This window comes from Rissa tridactyla, chromosome 9 (genome assembly GCF_028500815.1).
Source record: "Rissa tridactyla isolate bRisTri1 chromosome 9, bRisTri1.patW.cur.20221130, whole genome shotgun sequence".
Lineage (NCBI taxonomy): Eukaryota > Metazoa > Chordata > Aves > Charadriiformes > Laridae > Rissa > Rissa tridactyla.
Genome location: NC_071474.1, coordinates 10,498,981 through 10,523,010, shown reverse-complemented (window position 1 = coordinate 10,523,010; position 24,030 = coordinate 10,498,981). Strand labels below are relative to the sequence as shown.

Below are 24,030 nucleotides of genomic sequence, written 5' to 3'. Positions count from 1 at the left end.
CCAGGGAGGAGAGTTAATAGCCTTAAATGGCTTAAATTCTGTGAACAATCACGCCCATGAGGAGCTCCTTACATGAACAGTCCTGGTAAACTCAACAGGACTCTTCATGCGGTAAAATTACTCATACCCGAGTGTTTGAGAGCCAAAATGTCAGTGTTCCTCTCCCACGTTCCTCCTGTTCCTTCATGAAAGAAAGCCAGCACATGAACATCAGAAGGCATTTTCAGTCTAATATGTCCCAAATAAGGATTTAATCTAGACTAAACAACTGTTTTGAATATTTGTCGTAACTATTAATTATTGAAAATGTTTTGAATTTTTCTATTCATTTCCGAGCTTTTATTTCTTGATTTAAATCATCTGTAGTGTTCCTACTTAGTGTTTTCACTTGGTATTTAACGTTTATAATATCTGTTTATTACAATTTAACAACCTCTACAGTTAGCTGCGTTTTACTTAAAGTGAATTTATTACTCAAAAAATGTTCTGGAATGAGTGATTTATCAAAGAAGCAAAAATAGCTTAAACTTCTTTCCTGCTAACAAGGCTCTGCATATTTGTTTAATTGTAAATGCATATTTAAAGCCTATACAATAAGCTGTGGTACACTTACCAAAGACATACCATCTGTAAAAAGCTGACTTTTTTTTTTTCCTGGCATAAGGTTACTTCAAAAGTTGCAATTTCCCTTGCAGGTACTGAAGTTATCCAATTACACTTCTTATTATTTATTACAATTAGTGTATTCTTGGTACAGCTGTTTCGTGGATGCATGTTTCAATTAATTGATAAAACAGCTATTTTTCTGAGCCAGTTAGGAAAACTGATCACAGTAGGCCTGTGAGTTGTTGGAAGCAAGTATGCAAAATTTCCCATAGTGTTTTTTGGGGGGTTGGTTTTTATTTTTGGGGTTTTTTTTGTTTTGGTTTTTTTTTGGTCTACTGCATTATCCTTGATCCTAATGGAAAACTAAAAACTAACTGCATTTAATTTAGGCTGATGGTGAGTCGACTCTGTATCTGATCTACAGCTGCTGAGAAAGTTAGGTGATTCACCCTATAATTAGGTCTCTGCAACACCTTCCTCCTACAGAAAGGGGCAGATGGATTCGGGGTTGTTTTCCTGTGGTCACCAATGCGAGGGACCCACCTGAGTGACAAGTGCTTACATTCATTTGGAATTTTTAATCATGGCTTAACACTTGTCAGCTTCAAAATATACACTGTTGGGAAATTAGTGTCACATCATGTGATACAGCGGTTGTAAGGCTGCAAAGAAAACAGATTGTTTGATTTTTTTATTTTTTTTCCTTCCCTAGCTAAGGTTAACTGTCTGGACAGCTGTGAGTCAGGCCTTCAAGACACGCTGCTTTATCTGATTGGTCTCAGTCTTGATCTGGCACATGAAAGGAAATGTGAGGAAGTTTCAAGCAGAGATCATTTTGCAAGTCCAAAGATGAGGGTAAGGTCAAATTTGCTTGTGTTTTCACAGTATCTCATTACAAACGTAAAACAAAGTGCCATGCAGACAATATATATGAGGTTTAGTGTAGCAATGATTTTCACCTTCAGGAGATTTACATTGCGGGCGTATTTTTCATGTTCTGTTTACCAGTATCAAAAGAAAATACCACAGTAAAGAAAGAGCAGTTATATTTTTTTAAAGGTGACTCTTCCTTCTAGGGAACAAACATATGGTGACTTTATCTAAGTTTTGATGTCTAACTTGCACAGGTGTTGCCAGCGTCTCATGAGGCCGCAGGGTAATGTTAGCATTTAGTTAAGGAGTAAGTTGCTATTATTCATGTTACATTAATTTAGCCCATAATGTTCTTGTGACTGCTTGTCTCCTGTAGGAAACTACCACTTCTTCCATGCATCCAGAGCTGTGGAGTTTACTGTGGGAATCTATGGGGTGGGAAAACAGACCTTTTTTTTAAATTATTTTTTTAATAGTTTCCCTTATGGTCACTGTGAGCCGTGCGTGAAACCTAAGAATTTTAGCCTGCAGGGTGGAAGGAGCAGTCTCTGACCCATGAGGATCACCAAAAACTTTTCCTGAGCTATGGATGAGCATTGCCTTACAAAGCCAGTCCTATGTACTGCCTTCCCACTGGAGAAACTTGGTCACAGTCTCTGGGCTGGCTCCTCAGTTTGTAAAAGTTTTCTTAATTCTGCCAGGGTCTTGGTGAAATTTCCTAATTACTCATTTATCTGAAAATTTTTAGATCTTAAGTGTGTGCATTGTTACGCTGCAATACTTTATGGCTTTGTGTGCTCAGTTTTTCTTACAGGAGAATTGTTGGTTAGCTATACATTTCAGTAAAACCATATTTTAAAATGTTGTTAGCCATTGTAACATGCAGTAAATTCTGTGGTTAAAGGAAGAAGCATATTGAGCAAGCCTCCATGCTCTCTTCAATCGCGTGAAATGCTATTTTGTGTATGCTGGGCATGAGGAACAGGTCTGCACGCTTGTGACTGTTGCAGCGTAAATGTCATATTTCTCAATATCTACCACAGAGAAGCAGAAGTTGGGAGGGTTTTTCTCTCCAAAAATACAAATGCAGAAGAGGTAAGAACAGATGCTGTCATTGATTGCATTTCAACAGCTCCCCTGGGGTCGCTGGGCATCAGCATTTTTGCACTTTGCACGTTCAGCTATGCATGGAGGCCTTGTGCATGTAGTTGTATTAGATGTTTAATGTGATTCATACCCAGGCAAAGCACTTTGTTTCCTTAAGCATTTTCACATTTTGTTTTTTTATGTACAGCTGCATTAAATGTTGGAATATAGGTGATGCATCTTGTATGATGAAGAATCTTTTCTGAGGTCTTCAGGTGTCTTCAGCTGAGATTTTAAAAAGTAATGTCGTTATCCCCCAAACTAAAAATGCATGTGATGAAATAAATCAGCCTCCCTTCATGAAGACGGTCGTTATAAATGCCATGAAAATATAAGATTATAAATTGGCTGTAGACTATCTTAATAGCTGTCATGCAAATTATTCTACTACTCTAATCACATAAATAAGCATAGTCAACGCATTATAAATATGGCCACAATAACTGACACCTTTCTGAATCCTTTTGGGATCTCTCTTTAGAGAGGTAATTACAATGGTGTAAACTATAATGTAAAAATAAAATCAAAGTGAAGTGAACGATGTGTTGCTAGACAAAACTTGATTGAAAAGGTAGAGCATTGATCTGTTAGAAATTAGCTATGTTTTTACTTTATTTTAATTTCTAAATTCTCCAAGGTTTTAGTCTGTTTGGGGTTCGGGTGCAAGTAGATGGTGGTTCTTTTGTCTTCATAAAAGCATTTTTTGTAACCGAAAGGGCATAGTACTGGGATGGTCTGGTCACTTGGATGGTTATTAGGGAGAGCTGTGCACAAGCTGGAACTAAACTAAACCCTCAACACAAATCCCCATTGTGCTCCAAGAGGAGGAGAATACAAACAGAAGCATGATATCTCCTCGTGTCTCCTGGCTTGCCTTAATAAGAGCTATGAGGATTTCTGGGGAATAATAATACATGCATGTTCAGCTATCCTACAGCAATCAATATAGAAGTGCCCTCCCATTAGGTGACAGAGTCTGCTCAGAAAAACTCAGTTATGTGTTAGGACAATTCCTGCATAATTTTTATCACTTCCTTTAGAAGCTCTTTCACTTACAAATTCTGGGAGTGTCAAAATACTCCTCTGCTTTTCTGTTCTGTTTTCATCATTTTTTCATAATACCATGAAACCATGTTTAACTTTCTTCCAGGGAGAGCTGATCTCCATACAAATTTATCCGGATCAATCTGTGTCCAATCTGTTACTGGCTTGATCAGACAGAAATGGATGATATCAGTGGAGCTGGCATATTGCTCCTAACCCTTCCTGATGGTACGTTCAATACTTGAAAATACCAAAGGTCTAAATTTAAAGAAAGCTCTATAAAATCATTGTCCCCTTTCCAAGAAAAGGGCCAATTCCTACAACATGTACCTCATCTCTCTAAAAGTCTTAGTCTGAAATCACTTTTTGCTGCTATTTGGTCTTTATTCCCTTTCACTTCTAGAACGTGCTATATTTCCCCAAAATACACCCCTAGCTTTCAGCTTTTCCTGATTATTTTGCAGGTTTTTATTTATAACAGTAATGAGTGCTTGCCGTTTAGCAGACTTGTTTTTCCTTCCAAAGGCAGTGCCTTTCATTATTAACTTTCAAAGAGCAAATCAATCCCACTAAGCTGCCACACTTTTTATGCTAATTATTTTTCCATTTGCTGTGAGTGTTTCTTATTCCACATCTGCATTAATATGATTTTGGTCTTCTCCCTTTTAAAAATAACATTAATACTCATTTATGTCCCTTTACTTTCCAGCTTTATTAAGGCATTATTGACTCCCACCTTCATGAATGTTTGCCCTCAAAGTTTTTAACCTTTGTCATAAACATGCACTTTTGCTGCTACCATTAGCTGGCGTTAGCCATATATAGCTCATTACTTGAGCTCCAATTCAGCCCCCAGTTCTCCCAAGGTGCTGTCAAGAATCATTCTCTCGTAGCCAGCCTTACACCAGAGGAGCAGGGAGAACAATTTCAACATTTTAAGAGCTGCACCTCAGTGTGATCTCGTTCACAGTCAAGAATATCACCTCTTAAAGGATTCTCTTACTCTTTCTTGGCTAATGGAAAACCTTTGGATATTTCTGATAGTGTAAGCCCCCTGTGATGTCTATGGTAAAACATCCAGACATTCCAAGACAATGGTGGTCTGAGCCTGAATTGTAACTGTAGTACATTTCTGTGGGTATTACTGCCTTTTTCATTCTTTGTGGCAGATCGTATCTTTAATCCATGCACCCAGACTCTCCTCTGTCACGTATGTGACTGTGCATGAAAAGAATAGCTGCCCAGTAACATAATACATTCCAGTGACATATACTTGTGACTTTGCTAATTTTGAGGCGTGACTACTGACTACAAGAAGAACCTGACAAGATACAGGTTCTTATTTTGGTCTTTGGACAAAAATATCATGCATTCCATAAGGATGTGATGGACTATATGAAAAACAATATTGTTTGTGTTTGATAATCTGCATTTTTAGCTTATTCAGTCAACTCTGAGTTTGAAAAGCAAAGACAAAAAACAAAAGGAGATAGTTTTGGAGAGAAGTGATAGCCAATCTGTGATATTAGTCAAGAAAACTTCATTGGTGGCATGAGTCAATTGTAAGGAGTTAAAAAAAAAATAAATCTGACAATTCCCTGTTAACAAGTTTTATATTTTAGGAATTCTGCATGTTCTGTTGTTGATTTGTAATTGATATTATACATACACACACATTTTCATCAGCTGAACAACATAGGTTGTTTAGGTCTCCTGGCAAAGCCCGTTTGTACAGCATGTACAACAGCTTTACCTCACTGTAAAGCTCTAATTTAGCCTTTTCCTTCCTTTGCTCTCAAGTTCATGTGGATTCTTTGTGTGCTGATATTTGTACCAGCGACGTGTATCTTTTTCTAAGGTTTTAGGAGACTAGTATTCGCATTTTCTCACTAGAACAGAGGAGATACCTGTCTGGGTCACAACAGGTTGGGAAGATGATTTAAAAGCTGCACAATAATAAGGCTTAAAAGTCTTAGTCCAAGGGAGAGGCTAGACCAGTGTCAAGTCATCCCAGAAGATTTGACTCCCACTGAAAAAGATATGCTAGTCTCAAATACTTTGGAAAATTGCTTATTAATAAGTTTTTAGAGGGTCAGTCTGTAGGAAGGCGCTGCACTGTATAGGCTGGTAGAGTCTCTCTCTGGACACAGGCTGCCTCAGAAACCCTGGTTTTTAATTTATTTTTTTTTTCTGCGTTCTACCCAATGTATTAATTACTTTGTTAAATTTACTCCTGAATTTACACATAAATGTGCCAGTCCCCTTCTGCTCCTGTCTATCTTAGAAGCAGCATGAGAAATGCGGTTTTTCCTCACTTACTTTTCAGTACAACACAATAATTATTAGTTTTTAAATAGAAAATAAACTCACGTTAGGGATCTTGCGTTTTCACAGGCAACATTTAAAAACCCAAAGACTGATGGCCTCTCGCACTCAAAATTCCTTGTTATTATACTTCAATTTGAATTACTCTCAGTTGGTTTGGAACGTCTTTTTTCTAGGCATAAGCCCAATTTTTTCCCCTCTAGCTTACAGAGGAATATACACTAGATAATATAATACTTGATGCATGGTTTTTTGCTCACTGTGAGATGCCTTTTAAATATAGACATTGAATACATGTACATATATTGCAAGGTAACAGTAAGAAATCCTAATACAATCTATACTGGGCAGTCACGTAGATTATTCAGGTTACTTTAGTGTATAGAATCAAATAACTCTTTTACAATTAAAAATTCACAGAAAACGTTCTCAGGATGCAACTTTCCCAGCAAATGCGTCCTCCAACATTTCAATATATGCTGCAGTTAATGCCCTTGGGAGGAAGGGTACAACGTAGTGATCCTACACTGATTGTAGGGTAGCCGATGTCGGTGGTGTGAAGCCAGCTACACGTACGTATTTATCCCGCTGGCTTTGCAAATAGTGTTTCCCAACACTGGCGCTGTACCTAACTTTTCCATTTTAATAAGATGTAAATATTTTTAAACAGCGATTGCGTTTGATGTGCTTCTTTAAAGGGTTTTCTCTTAAAAGGGCTTTCTGGCCTCTGATTTCCTGGAAACTTAAACGCTTCCATTAGGCTGGTTTAGGTGAATGTGGGCTTTCCAGAGGGCCATTCACGTGTTTCATTCAGCAGTAAGTAATGGACATAATGAGTAGAGTGGCGTTATAGGCAAAATGCTTATCTTATGCCCCTAAGGCAGTCGTAGCCAATAGGTACCGCTTTAGCAGCCCTGCATAGATCTGATTTCAATGTGGGGTAGGGATGAATCCTGAAGCCGGTTTCTGATGATAACGTAAATGAATGTCAGGAAAGTTAACTCACTGTATTGTCTCCTAGGCCTTTGTTTCATCTCTGGAGGAAGGTGGAGGAAATCCATGCAGGAAAAATCCACCAAGGGGTATTTAACAAAAAGACAAATCTCTGAACCAGAAATCGCTGGAAGCTGGGAGAGGACACCTGGGAAAGTATCGTTTACTCTCCTATTACAGTCTTCTGCATTTATCTTCTATCACACAGGATAATTTGTCTTAACCTAGTACAGCTGTTCTTATGTCTTGCACTAAGATTTCTATGGATTTATTGATACATAGTGGATATTTACACGTCCGGTTTAGCCAGTATGTGGTATAGTTCTTCCTAAATCCCCTGTAGAGCCAATGGGGACCAAAATATTCCTGCAGAAGGTGTTTTGGAGAAAAATCCTAGCTTGGGTTCTTTTTTTTCTGGGCAATCCTCTATCCGCTGACAACAGAGGGAGATAAAACAGCTGAGCTGGCTGATATAAGCCGCATAGTGTTGAGTGGTTTCTCCTGACTCCAGCGTGTCCATCGCCACTGAATGTACGCCCTTAACACAGAACATGCAAAATCGGTGGCAAGTCCTGTGTAACAAAAGTTTGTGTTGTGCTGTGTCAAAACACCACATCAGATTTAACAAAGAATAACAATCATAATGCAATTACACTGTTTCATAGCTACAAGGAGAACAAGACACAATGAGGCTTTTTGTTGGGTGCATATGGCTTTTTATCACTATTAAGCTGCAGTGTAAAATTCGCTGCCTCTCTCAAGCCCCCGAGGGACACCTCTTGACCCTTCCGACTGCTGCTCAGCATGGTGGATTGGGCAGCTCAGCGGGGCCGTGAAGAGCCCTCATTCTGGTGGTGTACCCCATTTGCTGCCAGCACAGTCCCAAGCCGAGAGCCCAACAGAGAAACAATGTGCGAAGATTTGCCCGTGCAGGGTGGGACAGAGGGGAGGACTCTGCGGTAGGTGGGGTGAGGCTACCGCAGTTTGGAGACGCTGGCGTAAATGTTGGTGACTGAACGTGCCCCTTGAGCTGTGCTGGAGCTGCCACGGCACCTGGTCCCGCGGGCCTCCAGCCCTGCTTGTGTTTTCTCACTTTATATGAGAGAACCAGCAGAATAACAAAAGACTATTTCTAACACGCTTCACATTTTTTTTTTCCCCCTCTTTGTCTCGGATTATTCTGAACATAGCTTAAACCCTAGTGCCCTCTTCTGATCTTGCAGTAGGTGTCAGCTCTGGGCACACCTGTCCCTGCAGCTCCAGCTCAGCAGACAGCGGCAGCCAATTGTTTGAAGTTAGGCAAGCATTTGGGGACACAGATATTTTAATTTGTAATCAGCTTTAAAGCCTTAAAGCCTTCAACATTTGCTCTGATCAGAAACAGGAGCTTAGGCATAAATTAGTCTTTCCTATTTATAAAAACCAATTTTTTCTCCCCTGGCAGGAGCCATAGGCTTGATCTGAAGTCCACTGAAGTAAAGGGATAAAGCCTTATCAGCTCTGGCCCAGCCCTTAATACAGGAAGTTCTTTGGCCAGTAGAGTCGCTTAGGCTCAATGAGGCGTACTGTTACAAGATCTTCAAGGGACAAATGCTAATTAAGGATAATCTTGTAGAAAATGTTACTTTTTTCGACAAATTCAACACGGGAAATACTGGTAAGTGATAATTCTACAATTCCTTACTTTTGGGAGGCTTTTCAATGCCACTAACCCAAATTTAGCTTATGCGCGTAACGCATAGTAGGCATACCTCTTACGCTCAGATAGCTACAGACTATATGAATAGGTTCGTTCATCATTTATAGGCTGCCACCTCTGGGATGGAAGGCAGCAGCTGTCAAGGAGCACGCAGCGGTGCTGCACAGCAGCCTCCAGGCACATGCAGAAACCACGTCCAGTTTGCATTGTAGGGCGATTCCATGCAAGGGGAAGTAGAAACCTCTTCTTTATAAAAATGTATGTTTGTTTTCCAAAATCATGTGAAAATCATATTTTTAACTGAGCACCATTTAAAAAAATTCTAATAAAATGTTTGCCCTTACGGCACTTGATCTGTCCGAAATATGCTAAATGTTGCTAAATCTCGGAACGCTAAATATACTGCTAAATAAGGTTATGAATTAATTTTCACAGTACTGGCTTTTCTAGACTGTGGCTGCTTGCTTATGTTTTAAGCAGCTAATATTCTGCAAACTCAGAGTTGTGCAACTGCAAATAAACATTCTCCACTGACAAAACTATTTGTTGATAATTTTAGATGGGAATTGTTGAGAGACTGATGGGCAGATTAACACTAGAGGCCTCTCTAGCAAGAGGTTTATCAACACATTAAGCAAAAAAAGGGTTATTTATAGTACTTTCCTGAAATACGCTTTTTCCAGCTCTCTATTGCCATCTTGAGTCTCTTGTCTTCTTCAACAGAAAATTCAAGTTGGGGCGTAACACTTATAGCAACGAAGCAAAAACAGAGTTCCACTCGTGATGACTAGAGCCCTCTCCAGTCATCAGGTATAAGAGAAACAGCATTGTTTAGTTTAATTGGGATTATACACATCGTGACAAACTATAGCAAGAGTTGAAGCAGAACACCGAGGCAGTGTGATGTTAGTGGAAATTTGTTGCAAGCAGTGGCAGAAACAAGGTTCTTGGAAAGGAACTGGGCTTGGAAACTTCTCGGAAAGGAATTCTTGGATACATGCATCACGCAGACACCACTGGTTGTGTTGGTGAGAGGAGCTAATGAGAGTTTAGAGGATATTTGCAGGGGGACAGAGAAATACTGAAAGCGCTATCTGTTACGCAGATATTTTAATATCATTCTCTTTGTCCTATAATTGCCCTTCAGAAATTTTTCGCCACCTTCTAAAAATGAGTAAGATAGGGCAGATCAGGTATTGTGGTTCCTATGATCCTAACTACATACTAAAGAAATTCTACGTATTTCAAAGTCCCTTGGAATAGATGGCATAAAAAGTAGAAGTCTGAGGTCTTCCTATGTGGGCATTTTTCCAACACCCCCTGCTTTCTACTTTGTAATGTTCAGACTTCTTTTTATAACTTTTAGAAGTCTTTTTTTGTATTATTCCCTATTCTCTCCCCACAGCCTTATTTCACACTTGGTGACAGTCTTTTCAGCCAGTATTCAGAACTGAGTATTTTATGAGTAATCAGTGTCCCAGGCAGCAGGAATATTGTTGTGAGATCATTGTTACTAATTGAACACTTAGTGGGGGATCTCTTCCCCTCCACTGAGTGCTTGACATATACTAAAAATAAGTTGCTAAAATTTGATTCTGATAAAATCTACTCTCCGTAGCCCATTTTAGAGTCTTGAGTGTATTTGGGCACAATATTAGCAATCCCGAGTATTTTCCTCTTCCAAACAAAGGGTACTGTTTTAAGGTGCCATTTACACTCCTTTCTGATAAATCTCATAGTAGCAGCTGACACTAACACAGTTTAAACTGTTCTAGCACAGGGTTAAATTAAACCCTGATGAAAACAGCCCGAGCTGGATTTTCCACCCCACTTTCTGCTGCAGCAGATATCAGTGTTCTCTCTTAGCTTCTTGACCTGGGAGTTTCTGCAGTGTGTGCCAAGCCAGTACAACCAGCTTCTAGACCCTCCTGACTGGTGCAGGGGATACGCTGGGGTGAGATACAGAGGTGCCATTCATTAATGCCCAAATGCAAGTAAAACTTTGAAGGTGTAAGGCCTCAAGACTATTGCTCTGTAGAAGAACTGGCACAAAGGAAGAATATATGTTTTGTGCCTACCACAGCTGAACAAATAGGTGTCTCCCCAGTCCTCTGGAAACCTAAAGCCCGCTACCTTTTCGTGGTTGTGTACTCTTTTCAGTACTCACGTTGCCTTCCTAGGATTTGGGTAGTTCTTCGGATACTGGTTATATGTCAACCTTAGCATTTCTTCAAAAGAATGACATAATTTATTAGATTCTGCCTTCTGTAATCTGACTGCTGGTAGTGGTCTTCCAGAGAAGTACTTGGGTGTGTGTTAGGCACACCAATTTTAGGCTCCCAGAATTCCTGGAGCTGATTATTTTTAATAAAATTCGTGGGAATAATTTTTGGATGCTGTGTATTTGCATTTGATGTCCCCACACTGCTGTAGTGCTGTCTTCAATGCTCCTTTTTATGTATTTCCTGCAAATGCCACATTAAATGATCACGGGACTCTTGGAAAAACAACAGGAAATGATATAATGGTACCCACAAGTTCTGTATGTTGACTTTTCTACAGACTTGCTAGTCTCTGAGCCTAAAAATTGTTGGTAAAATGAAGATATTTGATCTTATTCTCTGTTCTTGATTCTTGTTTGCATGCTAGAAGCCCTGACCTTTTGCTGCTTTATTATGGGGAAAAAAAAATGAAAAAGAGAAAAAGAACTAATTATAGAGATTACTGTGGTTTTGATTATAGGGATAGCTGTTTAATTTAGTTGCTTTACATTCCTAAGTAACTATTAGCAGGAATTCATATGGACACACTCTATTATCTGCAAGTAAGCTACAGCTTGCACTGAGATGCAGCAGCAATGTCTGTATAATAGAATTGTAGCTCTGCTATAAAATTTGTAGGACATGGAATAAATAATTGCCTTTTAAGTCTACCTCACTACATTCAAACGACAAAAGATAATGTATAAAATGGAGGAAAGCTATAGAAAAACTATTTTCTGTGGCATTTTTCCTCAGTAGCCTTACAGGGGTCATAAGCTGTGGGAGGACAAGACAAAGATTTCAGTGAAAAATTGTAGAATATCACCTGATGACAACATCGTCGAAGCAGGAATAGCTGGAAGATCTGTGCTTTTGGCCATGTCTAAGGGGATCCCAAAGTGCTTCTTGGAAGATTTTTAATTTTTATAGGTGAGTATTTTAAATCCTTATCTCTTTGTTGGCCTGAAAATAGCTTTGCTTTTGAAGATACGATGACTCTTTCTGGTTTATTGTAATGAATTTACCAAATAACTTTCCCGTCTTATGGGTTTAGTTTCCATCTGAGGGATAATTTACCCCCTAGACGCTAGCAATAAACAAGACCTATCAGATTGTTTAGTGCCTTCCAGCCTCATTTGGATAATTCCTTCAGTAAATTCCCTCCTCATCTGGGATGATTCCTCAATAAATTCCCCAGGCCAAGTTGGGTTTTCACCACGTTCCTTTAAAGTCTCATCACTGGATGAGTCCCAATAGATGTCTTCGTCTAGCAAAGTGTCGGGGTGGTGAAACTGTGCCTCCTTGCCTGCCAGGCAACGTGCTGTCTCTTCACTCGTGCCATGCTGTTGACAGTGGCTTGCCGGCAGCCTGCGGTGATGTTCCTACCTTGTGCATTCCTCGTATATGTTACTGTAGGAGGTATGAATACAGTTTTAAACTGATAGTCACAAACCCAAGGAAATGAAAAGAGCAATCTGCCTTCTCTGAAACCTGCAATGAAGCCCTTCCCTGTGTTAAAATAACTCCGGTACCAGCAACAGTCTAATCTCACCAGGATGAGGTCAAAAAGTGCTATTTTACCCTAAAGCAGGATATTTCACTTAAGCAGTAGATGAAATTAATCTCTCCTGATCTCTCCATTGCGACTGCTGGATGGCTTCCAAGACTCAAGCAGGCCTGTGCAGCATTAGCTGGAGTACTTCAGGATTCCTGCGGTCTGAAAAAAGACACATCCTATAAATGCTGCTTTAGCTCTTCATTCATGGGGCTGGCGGCTCTGTAATGAGGCAGAGGATAGAACGCAGCGGTGGACCTTGGTGGCTGCGTTTTCTGAGCCTTTCAGAAGGACTCAAACCAAGTGCAGTTGCTCTGGTTGTAGCTCATCGGTCCCAGACTGTATCCTCTCTAGAACGGAGACGCTGACAGTTGTCCTAAATCATTAAGCACTTTCGTGATGATCTTGCTTTCACTTTCCTATAAAGGATGCAAACCCTGGCCTACAAATATTAACAATTTTTTTCCCTTTGAAAAATCTAGGTTCACTCCCCCGTCCCCTTCTTTTTTTTCTTTCCTCCTCTTGAGAATTGTCCTATTGATGTGACTGATTTATCCCCAGCTTTGACTTTTTTTTATAATTTCAGTTGTAGGGATTTTTTTCCATACACATATTTTATTTTGAGGGGACGCTGATGTCAATCAGATGGTTTAGCTATTTAATCACTGTCTTTGGTATACTATGTATTATATACTATATATATTTTTTTTATCACATGAAATGATAAAAATTAAAGACATCTTGGGTCTTTTGAGAACATTTTAACTCCACAGACACAAGATTCTAAGGTCAACTGTGACTTCTGAGTTTTCTACTTCACAATTAATTGAAATGGGACATGAATTTGTATTTTCTGAATGAGAACAGTCCCTCTTCAGCATTTATTTTGTTAAGATAGACAACATGCAACATAAATTCTGAATAAAACTGACATCAGCTCAGTGTAGTAATATATTGAACAGAAAGCTTGCTGAAAAATCTTTATTTTTCCCCTGCCAGCAGAAAACCACTGTATTACTGTGCTACGCAAGTTATTTGCTTTCTACTGCTTAGGAGTTTAGACTGTTTGCAAAGTCTGCAAATGAAAACAAAAAGTATTGGAAACTTCTGCTGTATTTATTGAAAAAAATACCGCTCTTAGTTGTTCACTTAAATCTTTTGTCACAGATTTTTGTAGCCATGTTATATTGCTACCAAAAAGATTTGATTCAACTGAGGAGGTAAATGAAACCAATGCATGTTGTCATAATTGACAATGAATTAAAATTAAGCTTCTTTCCACCGTAAATACTTACCTGTCAGGTAGTGCAAAAATTCACTTTGGGATACATGTTTACAGTGGGAACACTGACCGCTCTTTAAGTAGTCATAATGTTCTGAATGGTGTTGCTAAAACTTTGTTAGGCCTTCTTTGTTTTCTGACAGACTGTATGAAATGTCAGGTAATACACTTTCAGAGCACGAACCATCCTGCCACTCTGTTGTTTTAATCAGTGTGAAAGGAATGATTTAATTCACTATCCCATTGAGTTCCCGAGTCTGCTCATTTTAATGGGCTGAATATTTTCCTAATTTATCTGCTAATCATTAGGAACACGTTTGACCCCAGTTCAGAGACTGTTGTGTCTTAAATTTCAAGCATGGGTTAACATGGTACAGAGCAATTTTATGTAATGGAATTAGAGCATTTTGCACACACTGAGGTGAGAACAAGTAGGACTGACTGTTTGTATGCGTAGGGTTGTGTGTACTCATCTACACCTGAACACATAAAGGGCAGGATTTTCACTGGTTAATGCAACTTCCCTAGCAGGGCTTAATTACCAGAAATAAAGTGCATGCGATGACAAGAAAAGCCAGTTTATCATGTAATTAAATTGGTCATGCATGGGTTTTGAGAGATGTTCTTGAGCTAGGTGAATGATTGTATGTTCTTTCATTGTAGTGTCTGTACTGTAAATGGATTCATGTATCTTCCCTGGAATGAAACATGGTTTTCTGAACAATTACCATCTGGCAAGAGTGAGGAAAGGTGAGATTAACTTCTAGCACTATCACAAACTTGATCGGTGCAAATCTGCAAACTATATGTATAAATCAAGGATTAGTTTTGTTAGGATTCCTTCCCCGCACCAAATTAAATGCCTGGAAAACATGGCTCATCTTTCTTGTCTAACAGAAAATAATCCTTATTCTCTATGTATGGGAATTTTGGATATTATTGATTTATACAGCATTATCAATACAAGTCAATGCTTGTTAGAAATAAGCCTGAGCAATTAAATAAAGGCAGGGTTTTTTTAGATGTCTAAAATTTGGCCACATTTAAATTTGGACCTGCCATGAATAGCAAGAAAGAGGTTCCTACTAAGTCTCAGAGCATACTGCTAAATAAGAACTAGTCTCAAAACTAATCTGTTTTAAAATATGATTAGGTGCTTTCATAAAGCCTTGAGTCTTAATTTCACTGCAAATGGCAGTACTTGGGTATGAGATAATGTTCTGTTTCCTGTTGGGCTATTCTTAGACCTAGAAAACCAAGCTTCCCAGACCTCCCTAGAAATAGGCTTATTCCCAAAAAGAAAAGCTGACAACAAGAATTATTAATGTCCCCAAAACCTAACTCCTACTCTGCAAGATAAATAGAAATAGTTCAACCATCTGCAATAGTGTCAGTAGAGTTACATAACTTATATAATATCTGGAGTCAAGAAGAAAAGATAAGGGAATAATTAAGTCATCCTATAGGCAATACAATACTTTGTGACAGCTACAATATTTAGGAAAGTACGTATAGACTAAACATAGTTTTGATATCGCTTCAGGAAACCTACAAGAGAAATTATGTAATTTTAACCGAACTCCTTTAACTGCGATGAAATGTCTGGTTTGATCCCCTCTTGGAGAACCACGTCTTCATGTTCCAGGATGATGTACTTGTTGCTCGGCTTCTTTTTGTTTCTAGTTATGCAGTGAGTGTTGACTGACAAACGGCAAATGTCATATGCCTCCTCCTCACCCTGTAACCAGAAGGTTGGGGTTAAAAGTGGGAGGAAAGGATGGGACAGGAATAAATCAGAGCACGAGAAATTTGGCAGCATCAGAAATCTGTATGTACAGTGAAGTGTGGAATGACACATTAAGGCCAACCACCTTCATTATAAATTACATGTGGTAAATTACAAGATAAAATTATTTCAGAAACTAAATCTATCCCGTATTGGTATGTTGCATTATCCTGAAGTGACCCTGGGCAGCCAAATGTTCTTGCAGTCTGTCCTTGGCTCCTTTTGCATTATACAGGTTCCTAAGCCAAATTTGTTAAGTTAAACATCTGAGCTGTAAATAAAGATCCCCAAAACCTACTGTGCTTTCCCTGTTCTAAGAGCCCCTTCACAGTATGGCCCCAATTCAACTAAGTACTTAATATGTACTTAAATCCCACTTAAATCAATGGGATTTAAACATTTGCTTAAATGCTTTGCTAAATCATGGCCTATTAAACTGTCTATGCTGGAGATCAAATTGTAATTTATATTGCTCTGATTTCTTTCTGGTGTTATACATGTGACCCGAAACTACATTTCACTGTAGTCTTGCTTGGATCAAAGCTGGAAGTGTTTAGAGGGAATGTGTGCAAGACCTGTATTCGTCATGTGCAAGAAACAGGTTTTAATTGTTTTGGACACCAGCTATTGTAAACTTGTATTCCTGATAGAGTGAAGTCAAATAAGCTCAGCTAAGAGACTGAATGTTTTTCAAGCACCAACATTTTGAAGATTAGTAACATGAAATTTTCCTTTTTTCAGTAGTGATTGCAGCCCCTGGTAAACGTGGGAACATACAGTTTGTACAGAACGGGGATACATAAAAATATTTAAGGAGGAAGAGAGTTAGAAGTTTTTTTCTTCTTTGGTTGATTTGTTTGTGATCTTGTCTTGCTATTTTTTTTTCAAAATGCAGCTAGGATTGACAAGAAAAACAGTCTTTTGTAGCAGAGGAGGCAGCAAGAGAAGAAGTTGCCAAAAGGGCCATCAAGACTCCCCAAGTAATTTGATGTGTAGGGAAAAATATGTCAAAAATATTGCAACTGTATATACTATAAATTTTTTAGAAGTCACGTGTCTCACTATGCCTGGGATGCCCGAAGAGATTACTTTGGCCTTATCACTGTTTTTTTGGAAAAGATTGAGGACGGATGGTGGGAAAGTGAGGACTCTTCTTGACTTCTCCTATAATGTCAGCTCTCTGCTTGCAGTGGAAACCAGCCAAAAGACAGCTCATATGCCAAGAAAGCCCAAGTTAAGAGATGAGGGGAAAATACCAGATGCTTACACTTGTCTTGGATTTTCTCAAAGCTGCTAATACTGGTTTTCTGCTTAATTAGCCAAATAAGGGATGGACTGTGCTTCTGTTTCATGTACAGCTCTTTCTTGGATCGTATGAGTTAGCCACCTCTAGGGCACTGCTGTCCATGTAAGAGGAAGAGCTAGATGTTGGTTTCTTAAACAACATTGACAGGAGATAATTGCCGTAGAACACATCCCATACTCCTCGCCCACAACACAGCTACCCTACCAGAATTGCCCCAAGATTCGGATTCCTGAGACAGCTCGTTGTCCGAAAGTTAGTTTAGGTTTCTGTTCTGGGAAGAAATTACTCTCAATGGGTAAGTTTTCTCAAGTGGACAAGATTCATTTCTAGTTAAAGTGTTTTGTCTTTTGTTCACCACTTAGTTTTCTTTTAAGCAGCTAGGCTTTTCCCAAGACATCTCGCTATTTTGTCTATAACCTCACGGGTATGGACGGACAAATAAGTCTATTTCTCTTGGACATGAAGTGACCTTTCTGTAAGGGATGTTTTTCATGGGCATCCGTAAGCATTCTTCAGTGGTTTTGTGCCTCCTGAAAGGTGCAGTTAAGTCAAACATGCATTGAGGTGGTCTAATTGTGCAGAATCATAAGACTGTATAGAAGGGCATTTCTAGTAAAGAAAAGGTGAGCCTCTCAACTGAGGAAAAACTGCATGGCATTGAGCAACGGTGGAATCAGCAGAGTTAAAAAAGCAAACAGGTTCTGGAGAGAGGAGTAAGTGGGATCGATAAAACCACCAATATTAGATATTATAAAGCCATTTAAAGTATACTTATTCTTTGTGTCACTTGTTTTGCTGCATAATTACAAAGCTTATGGCACTTGATTATTCTACCGAATATAACCAATGTGGCCTTTTCAGACAGCAGATGTAAGTGGTCTGAACACATAAAATTTCATGCGAATTGTAATATTCCATTTGTTTCCATAATTTTATGAGATATACATAGATATTCATCTGTATGTAGTATTATAGGAAAAATTAAATACATGCAGGATAAAGGTAATGTTTATATTCAGAATATAGTTTGATAATTTATTACTAGCATTTTTTTCCAAATGATGATGCATTAATTTTAATCCTACTTCAGAATATAAAACGTTCAAAAAAATTAGAGTTCATCTCTGATTGACAATGCTTGTTATGTGTTAATTGATATATATTATAAGAGTGTTTCGACCCAGGATTTTTTTAACATCTCCAGTGAGATGTTTCACAGACTTCTGTGAAAGGGAGAAAACAGTAATTTGTTGAGCAGGGAAAGTAACTCTCTTTTCATACTTTATCTGATGATCCAATTTCTTCATATTTGTGTATTCATTGAGGAATCTTTCTTTTTCAATTTCCTTTGTTCCCGAGCTTGGATAAAAATTATCACTTCTTTTAAAAATCTTAGAATATTGCAGCGCACTTTGTTTCACCTCAAAGGCTGGTTTGTGAATTGTACATGAAAGCATTCCGTGTTTTCATGTTGTTTTTTTAAGATTTAAAGTTTCCCCAAATATTTACTACTGCTACCCACCCTTTTCTCACAACTGTCAAGTGTAGATATAAAAAGATGCCCCCTCCCATTTTCACATTCTTTATCACATACTGAATTAAATTAGAAAGGAAAATGGAAAAGGAACTAAATTGTGATTATTACTTTCTTCAAATGATCATAACTTGATTTAATTTCAAATAAAGCATTAATACAGTGTAAATTTTTCTTGGTGGGAAATTCCATTAATGGAACGGTTTCCCAGGGAAACAGAAACAAAGTGATTAACTGTCCTTTCTACTTTAGTAATAGAGCTATTTCTAAAATAAATAACTTTGCCTAGTTCAGCATTTGTCTCTTACATATTTATGTACAGGTCTGGGACCTCAGCCTATACATGGTATGTTCTGGACCTTGTTTTGGGATGTCTTAACTCTCTCTGTCTTAATTCTCGCACTTTTTAGAGGTTGTAAATTGCAAGGAGGCTACAACAGAATCTCCTTCAGATTCTACAATAAGAAAAAGGGAAAAAGTTATACATGTGTCTAATTTCAGTGACACAATGACTGAAGGTATTTTAAAAAAACAAATGAGAAATACGTCCAAATACAAATTCTCATGAAAAGTTCAGAGTTTCAAAATTAGATAATTTTAATGGTACTCTCATGGTTGTTTTTCAGTTAGAAAATTAACCTCCAGAAATGTCCCCCTAGCTAAATGAGGTTTCTGCAATGTTGAAATTAATCAATCCACTCTTCAATAAGAGCAAAGCCTCAAATCCACAAGCACGAAACAGCAGCTAGTAATGGCTATATAAATTGATTTCAGAAGGTTACGTGGGCACATTCGGGGCTTAGAGAACAAAGTCTTTATGGCCTTATCCAAGCGGATATCTGTGTGACTCACGTTACTTTGCATACACTGTAATAATGAAAATTAAGGGACTGGTTTTAGATGAGGCCGTGAAGTTTGATTTATGTTGGAAAGTTGGATCAGAGGTTTTTCTTCTGCTGAACGAGGTCCGTGGACGTCTGACACTGAATCATTTTGTTCACTACTGGGGCAGGAAGAGGGATATTGTCTGGTTTGAGGAGAAAAACAAAGGTACCAAGTATGTGTGTGAGGGTAGATTATTTTGGCTGACGGTTGGGCACATTTAAAGGATAACAATAGGGTTTCTCGTTAGACCTAGATGAAAATCAAAGTCAGCAACAGTAGCTGGCTTCCAAGCTAAGGTTGTGGCTGAGGTTGGCATCAATACTTTGACTAAACTTCAGAAGAATCAGTCTGAAAAATGGGTGTATGGTAAGAAGCGGATGTAAATCTGTGAGTAATCATGCCTAAAGCCTGACTGGGTAGAAATAGGTAGGCTTTGGTTTACTGTTTAGACAAAAATTTGCTCCAATATAGGCATATCAAATGGATTTGAATAAGTTTAAGCATTCTGAATGGCAGAGAAACCTGATAAGTGCTAGATTTCAACAAAGAGAGGGATAGAGATGTATTTTGGAAAAGTCTTCTGTAGGGTTTCTCTGTGGGACTTTCCAAACTAAGGCTGTAATTAGATACAGGCTAAAAAAGGGATCAGGGGCTGTGTCGACATTTAATATCTGTTGCAGAAGAGGTTCCCAGGCTAAAATCAATGCTATGTCCTTCAGACCTCAGAAAATTACAGCTAGGGCAAGGGCATGTAGATCTCCCTGGATGACAGTTTTTGCGTTGCCCATGCTAAAACTGTTTCAGGTAGGATGAGGTAGAATTTGGGTTGCAGCTGTTCACAGTAAGACAGAGTGCGAGTAGGAGTCCTCGGCTTCGATTTCTGTTTAGGTGGTGTTGAGATTCCTTGTCACGGCAAGGTTTCCAGGGCTAGGTGACTGCCCAAGCTTTTCCTACTCAAGCTTATGTTTGGATTTATGAGTATGTTTGGCTGAATAAAATCGTAAGACCCACAGCCAGTGTTGAGCTAAGACATGGAAAGGCCAACTATCAAAAAATACAAAATGAAAAGGGATAGGTGGTGTCGTGACCCAGGCACTGTGAACAGTAGTCGAAACAGCCGAATGACAGCCAAGCACAGGAAAGATGAAAGGACTGACAATCAGCATAACCAACAGAAAAAGCATAACTGCAGAAGACAGAAATGTAGTGGCTTCAAAAGATCTCCCGAAAAAACATTTATTTCAAAAAAAGCAGAAAGAAAAACTAATCTGATGCTGATGATTTGAATCATGTGCAGCATATAACCAAAACCTGAATGAGAACAACAAAATGAAAAACAGGAAGGAAAAAAAACCCCAACACCTCCAAAAAAGGGGGTATTGATGATTATTTTTTTTTCCATCCTTTTCATCCTTTGCCTTTGGATTTGCATTTTGAAAGAAGCAACTTTTTGGAGTGTCCATGTGCGTTTGAAATACTTTGGAGCCCTCCGACAGCCCTCAGCTCCCATGTCGCAGTCTCTGCAGCCACCTCGCGGGGAGGCTGCGCCTCTTCGCTCGGGCAGAGCCAGAGAGGGACGCTCCTACGGCACACGTCAGTGAATTAGTGACTCTACATGCTGGTAGACGATTTCTCCTTTACGTTTAAATCCTGCTTTTTTCCCCTCCCCTAATCACCATAAACTTACTATAAGAGTAAGTATGCAGCGTTTGGGGCACCGACTGTAGAGCAGCTGAAGGTCCCTTTCATGCTGAAGCTAAATCTATCGTGTTATGGCACGGGAATCATCAGAGTTGCTGCTGACTTCCCTAGGGAGCCTTGGAAGGGTTAGCTGTGCCGACAGGCTGAAAGGCTGAGCGGTCCAGTTCTGTTTCCTCCTTCCATCAACTGAGATGCCTTCTATTTTCCCGTTCTCTCTGATTATACCCTTAGTGTTCCCATCCTGCCAACTCAACCACCCAAATTCGACTTGGCGACAGTATTCCCTTTCTTTTCATAACTGCTTTACTGTCTTTCCCTCTATGTCTTCCTGGCAGTTCTTTGCTCTGCAAACCAGTGAAACAAAGGATGCTCACTTCACTAGAAACAGCAATCATTTTACTGAGGATTTTGTGGATTCACCTTATAGAAAGGCAGAGCCCAAGCAAGCTTCCTAGCTTGCTAACTAGGTGGGAGAGTTGATCTGCTTGAGGGTAGGAAGGCTCTACAGAGGGACCTGGACAGGCTGGATTGATGGGCCAAGGCCAGTTGTATGAGGTTTAATAAGGCCAAGTGCCAGGTCCTGCATTTCGGTCACAATAACCCCAAGCAACGCTACAGGCTTGGGGCAGAGTGGCTGGAAAGCTGCCCGTCAGAAAAGGACCTGGGGATGCTGGTGGACGGACAGCTCAACATGAGCCAGCAGTGTGCCCAGGTGGCCAAGAAGGCCAACAGCATTCTGGCTTGTGTCAGGAATAGCGTGGCCAGCAGGAGCAGGGAAGTGACCGTGCCTCTGTACTCGGCACTGGTGAGGCCTCACCTCGAGTACTGTGTTCAGTTCTGGGCCCCTCTGTACAAGAGGGACATTGAGGTGCTGGAGCGGGTCCAGAGGAGAGCGACCAGGCTGGTGAGGGGTCTGGAGACCAGGGCATATGAGGAGAGGCTGAGGGAGCTGGGCATGTTTAGTTTGGAGAAGAGGAGGCTGAGGGGAGACCTCATTGCCCTCTACAGCTCCCTGAAAGGAGGTTGTGGAGAGGTGGATGTTGGCCTCTTCTCCCAGGTGAATAATGACAGGACCAGAGGAAATGGTCTGAAGTTGCGGCAGGGGAGGTTTAGATTAGATATTAGGAAGAATTACGTTACTGAAAGAGTGGTCAGGCACTGGAACAGCCTCCAAGGGAGGTGGTTGAGTCACCATCCCTAGAGGTATTTAAGAAACATCTAGATTTGGCACTTCAGGGCATGCTCTAGTGGCAGAGATTGTAGGGGGGTTTTTTTTGTGTGTGTGTATGGTTGGACTCGATGATCTCAAAGTTCCTTTCCAACCATGAAGATTCTATGATTCTACGATTCCTTCAGAAACAGATTATTCCTGACGGGATCAAGTGATGGAGGTACAGACCGTTCAGTTCACAAATTCTTCTCTAAGGACTCTTAATGCCTTTTGACGATGCTTATCCCTGTGTCCTGCTTCTGTACTGCTGCCAGCAGTCAGACTTTTGCCACAGCATGTGCTGTTACATATTCCAGTGAAGCTTTCCTTTCTGCTTCTAGTGCTTCTTCAGCAGCTTGGGTCAGAAAGGTAGGGGCTGTTAACCCAGCCAGGTAGAAATACATTCGTAACACTGACTATCATTTTCCTTTGAATTCCTTAGGGGAGCTTCCTGAAGATCTCTGTCAAACTGGCCTACCCCTACCTGGCCTTGTTTAACCATCCACTTGCCTGCAGGAGGATTCCACTCCTCAGGTTTGTCTCCTGATGACCTTGTTTCCTTCACTCGGTGGGCAGTGTGGAAATGGTTTCTTGGTGTTTTGGGAGGCCGTGGCAAAAGGCTGCCATGAGAAGCTCAGCTCCAAAGCTTTCTGAAGAGCTGAGTAGTTGGAGAGGCTGCGGCCTCTGCATCCTCCTGAGGTTCCTCTGGCTTTTGACCACCACTGAAGGTAGCTCTGTCAACTGTGCGTCAGAAATGTGCACACAAAAAATTATTAAAAAAAAAAAAATAAAAAATTTTTCTTGTAGTACTCATTTAAATGCTCAGAGACTACTATCCCCAACAGATGATCTTGCAATGAAAAGGATTAAACAGCCGAACCACCTACGTGTGGGTAAAAAGCAACATAAATTGATTAAGCAGTTGTCAACCAGATCTGAGATGTGGGATGAGATGTGAAAGCTAAATCAAAGTGTAATTACCAAGAGCGTAATAATTATTGACATGCCTATCCGGGTTTTGAAAGATGTTTGTTACTAAAAGAAAATCTTCAGACATCTCAATGTTTCCCCTGTAAGTTCTGTTCCTAGGAATCTCTCACGATTTTGTCCTAACCTGATAACTCATCTTCATATGTTACTCATATTATTTGTTGAAACACGGATGGTTCACGAACTATCATTGAAACTCATTGCTAATTGATCTTTTAGATATTCTGAGATCTGAACTTTGTGGCACATTTGGAGATGACACGCTGTTTATCATACCGGTCTCGCAGAGGAATTCCTTTCAGGTTGGTTTGGACATGGTGAGTCATAGCGTCCTGAATAACTGAGCTCCAGCATCGGGTCTCATGCAGCCTGTTCCCCTCCGATTCTTCCTGCCGTGGTCTGGTGGCTGATGCCCTGCTACATTTCCCGTGTCTATAAAATTGTATCTTGTGGACACTTCCTCTAATCTGGAGACAAATGCTTTAGGCATTGCTTTTATGCCTTTTCTTTCCATTACGGAATTTCCTGCTAGGTGCTGAATGAGAATAGGCCAGAGCGAGAACATTACCATGAAGAATAGGTGCAGGAGAATTTTCAATTTCTAAAATGGAAATTTGTCATCCGGTGACTTGAACCTTTCCCTTTCAGGTATTCTTGGTTCCTAATTGATCTATAGCAAATCACGTTAACGTTAAATGGTCCAGGAAATTAGTGCGTGTCATCTCAAATGATAGAATCTTGTTTAGCTACATTCATCTCAGATTCCAGTTGTTTTGTCTCTGTGTATGTCTGTGGAATTATTCTGTTGGCTTTTTTCCGCAGAGAAGTGCAAGT

The 24,030-nt window shown here is 39.7% G+C and overlaps 1 long non-coding RNA gene across 1 annotated transcript; it reads left to right on the top strand.

Annotated features, from left to right (window-relative positions):
* The first annotated feature begins 8,476 nt into the window (after window positions 1-8,476).
* LOC128915003 (uncharacterized) lies at window positions 8,477-14,539 on the top strand. Its single transcript, XR_008468485.1, has 3 exons — window positions 8,477-8,644; window positions 11,704-11,877; window positions 14,448-14,539. It is a non-coding gene; the product is annotated as an uncharacterized LOC128915003 (long non-coding RNA).
* Window positions 14,540-24,030: the final 9,491 nt, after the last annotated feature.